The sequence below is a fragment of the Lagopus muta genome, unplaced genomic scaffold (assembly GCF_023343835.1).
Source record: "Lagopus muta isolate bLagMut1 unplaced genomic scaffold, bLagMut1 primary scaffold_202, whole genome shotgun sequence".
Classification (NCBI taxonomy): Eukaryota; Metazoa; Chordata; class Aves; order Galliformes; family Phasianidae; genus Lagopus; species Lagopus muta.
In genome coordinates, this window is record NW_026040242.1 from 1 (window position 1) to 4,001 (window position 4,001).

The 4,001-nt window shown below is 56.7% G+C and overlaps 1 long non-coding RNA gene across 1 annotated transcript; it reads left to right on the forward strand.

The window, feature by feature from the left end:
- Positions 1-6: 6 nt before the first annotated feature.
- Positions 7-2,831, forward strand: LOC125687770 (uncharacterized). Its single transcript, XR_007374385.1, has 3 exons — positions 7-228; positions 299-358; positions 1,635-2,831. It is a non-coding gene; the product is annotated as an uncharacterized LOC125687770 (long non-coding RNA).
- The last annotated feature ends 1,170 nt before the right edge of the window (positions 2,832-4,001 follow it).

Here is a 4,001-nt window from a genome sequence, read left to right on the forward strand (position 1 = left end):
GTTATGGGGTGTTGTGGGGTGCCATGGAGTGCTGTGGGGTGCTATAAGATGCTATGGGGTGCCATAGGGTGCTATGGGGTGCTACGGGATGCTGTGGGGTACTATAAGGTGCTATGGGGTGCCATAGGGTGCTCTGGGGTGGTATGGGATGCTGTGGGTTGCTATAAGGTGCTATGGGGTGCTGTGGGGTGCTATTGGGTACTATGGGATGCTGTGGGGTGCTATAAGGTGCTATGGGGTGCCATAGGGTGCTATGGGGTGCTGTAAGGTGCTGTGGGGTGCTGTGGGGTGCTATAAGGTGCTATGGGGTGCCATAGGCTGCTGTGGGGTGCTATTGGGTGATATAGGGTGTTGTGGGGTGCCCATGGGGTGCTATGTGGTGCTATGGGGTACCATAGGGTGTTGTGGGGTGCTGTGAGGTGCTGTGGGGTGCTGTGGGGTGCTATGGGGTGATATAGGGTGTGTGGGGTGCTGTGGGGTGTTGTGGGGGTGCCATGGGGTGCTGTGGGGTGCTATGGGGTGATATAGGGTGTTGTGGGGTTCTGTAAGGTGATGTGGGGTGCTATGGGGTGCCATGGGGTGCTATGGGGTGCTTTAAGATGCTATGGGGTGCTATAAGGTGCTATGGGGTGCCATAGGGTGTTATGGGGTGTTGTGGAGTGCCATGGGGGTGCTATGAGGTGCTGTGGGGTGGTATGGGGTGATATAGGGTGTTATGGGGTGCTGTAAGGTGATGTGGGGGTGCTGTGGGGGTGCTATGGGGTGTTATGGGGTGCTATGGGGTGCTATGGGGTGTTATGGGGTGGTATGGGATGCTGTGGGGTGCTATAAGGTGCTACGGGGTGTTGGGGGGTGCTGTGGGGTGTCTATGGGGTGCTATGGGATCCTGTGGGGTGCTATAAGGTGCTGTGGGGTGCCATAGGCTGCTGTGGGGTGCTATGGGGTGATATAGGGTGTTGTGGGGTGCTGTGAGGTGATGTGGGATGCTGTGGGGTGCTATAAGGTGCTATGGGGTGCTATGGGGTGCTGTGGGATGCTCTGGGGTGCCATAGGGTGCTATGGGATGCTGTGGGGTGCTATAAGGTGCTATGGGGTGCTTTGGGGTGCTATGGGGTGCCATAGGGTGCTATGGGGTGCTGTGGGGTGTTGTGGGGTTCTATGGGGTGCTATGGGGTGTTATGGGGTGCTGTGGGGTGCCATGGGGTGCTATGGGGTACCATAGGGTGTTATGGGGTGCTATGGGGTGTTGTGGGGTGCCATGGGGTGCTATGGGGTACCATTGGGTGTTATGGGGTGCTATGGGGTGCTATGGGGTGCCATAGGGTGCTGTGGGGTGCTATTGGGTGATATAGGGTGTTGTGGGGGTGCCATGGGGTGCTATGGGTTGCTATGGGGTACCATAGGGTGTTGTGGGGTGCCATGGGGTGCTATGGGGTACCATTGGGTGTTATGGGGTGCTATGGGGTGCCATGGGGTGCTGTGGGGTGCTATGGGGTGATATAGGGTGTTGTGGGGTGCTATGGGGTGTTGTGGGGTGCCATGGGGTGCTATGGGGTGCCATAAGGTGCTGTGGGGTGCTATAAGGTGCTATGGGGTGCCATAGGGTGCTATGGGATGCTGAGGTGGGCTATAAGGTGCCATGGGGTGCTGTGGGGTGCTATGGGGTACCATAGGGTGTTATGGGGTGTTGCGTGGTGCTGTGGGGTGCTATGGGGCACCATAGGGTGTTTATGGGGTGTTGTGGGGTGCCATGGGGTGCTATGGGGTGCTATGCGGGTACCATAGGGTGCTATGGGGTGCTATGGGGTGCTATAAGATGCTGTGGGGTGCTATAAGGTGCTATGGGGTACCATTGGGTGTTATGGGGTGCTGTGGGGTGATATAGGGTGTTATGGGGTGCTATGGGGTGTTGTGGGGTGCTGTGGGGTGCTATGGGGTGATATAGGGTGTTGTGGGGTGTTGTAAGTTGATGTGGGGTGCTATGGGGTGATATAGGGTGTTGTGGGGTGCTATAAGGTGCTATGGGGTGCTATAGGCTGCTGTGGGGTGCTATGGGGTGATATAGGGTGTTGTGGGGTGCCATGGGGTGCTATGGGGTACCATAGGGTGTTATGGGGTGCTATGGTGTGTTGCGGGGTGCTATGGGGTGCTATAAGGTGCTGTGGGGTGCTATGGGGTGCTATAGGGTGTTGTGGGGTGCTGTAAGGTGCTGTGGGATGCTATGAGGTGCTATAAGGTGCTATGGGGTACCATAGGGTGCTATGGGGTGCTATGGGATGCTATGGGGTGCTATAAGGTGCTATGGGGTGTTGCGGGGCGCCATGGGTTGCTGTGGGGTGCTATTGGGTGATATTGGGTGTTGTGGGGTGCTGTGAGGTGATGTGGGGTGCTATGGGGTGCTGTGAGGTGCCGTAAGTTGCTGTGGGGTGCTATAAGATGCTATGGGGTGCTGTGGGTTGCTATGGGGTACCATAGGGTGTTATGGGGTGTTGAGGGTTGCCGTGGGGTGCTGTGGGGTGCTATGGGGTGATATAGGGTGCTATGGGGTGTTGCGGGGTGCCATGGGGTGCCATGGGGTGCTATAAGGTGCTGTGGGGTGCTATGGGGTGTTGTGGGGTGCTATGGGGTGCTATGGGGTGTTGTGGGGTGCTATGGGGTGCTATGGGGTGCCATAGGGTGTTATGGGGTGCTATGGGGTGTTGTGGGGTGCCATGGGGTGCTATAAGGTGCTATGGGGTGCCATAGGGTGCTATGGGATGTTACGGGGGTGCCATGGGGTGCTGTGGGGTGCCATGGGGTGCTATGGGGTGCCATAGGGTGCTGTGGGGTGATATGGGGTGCTGTGGGGTGCTATGGGGGTACTATAGGGTGTTATGGGGTGCTGTGGGGGTGATGTGGGGGTGCCATGGGGTGCTATGGGGTGCTATGGGGTGCTATGGGGTACCATAGGGTGTTATGGGGTGCTATGGGGTGTTGTGGGGTGCCATGGGGTGCTATGGGGTGCTATGGGGTGTTGTGGGGTGCTATAAGGTGCTGTGGGGTTCTATGGGGTGCTGTGGGGTGCTATGGGGTGCTATGGGATGCTGTGGCGTGCTATAAGGTGCTATAAGGTGCTGTGGGGTGCTATGGGGTGCTGTAAGGTGGAGTTATGGGGCCTTAAGGTGGTTCTGGGGTTGTGGGGTGGGATGTTATGGGGTCTTAAGGCGGTTCTGAGGTTATGGGGTGGGATCTTATGGGTCTTAAGGTGGTTCTGGGGTTATGGGGTGGGATCTTATGGGGTCTTAAGGTGGTCCTGGGGTTATGGGGTGGGATCTTATGGGGTCTTAAGGCGGTTCTGAGGTTATGGGGTGGGATCTTATGGGTCTTAAGGTGGTTCTGGGGTTATGGGGTGGGATCTTATGGGGTCTTAAGGTGGTTCTGGGGTTATGGGGTGGGATCTTATGGGGTCTTAAGGTGGTTCAGGGGTTGTGGGGTCTTAAGGTGGTCCTGGGGTTGTGGGGTGGGATCTTATGGGGTCTTAAGGTGGTTCTGAGGTTATGGGGTGGGATCTTATGGGGTCTTAAGGCGGTTCTGAGGTTATGGGGTGGGATCTTATGGGTCTTAAGGTGGTTCTGGGGTTATGGGGTGGGATCTTATGGGGTCTTAAGGTGGTTCTGGGGTTATGGGGTGGGATCTTATGGGGTCTTAAGGTGGTTCAGGGGTTGTGGGGTCTTAAGGTGGTCCTGGGGTTGTGGGGTGGGATCTTATGGGGTCTTAAGGTGGTTCTGAGGTTATGGGGTGGGATCTTATGGGGTCTTAAGGCGGTTCTGAGGTTATGGGGTGGGATCTTATGGGTCTTAAGGTGGTTCTGGGGTTATGGGGTGGGATCTTATGGGGTCTTAAGGTGGTTCTGGGGTTATGGGGTGGGATCTTATGGGGTCTTAAGGTGGTTCAGGGGGTTGTGGGGTCTTAAGGTGGTCCTGGGGTTGTGGGGTGGGATCTTATGGGGTCTTAAGGTGGTT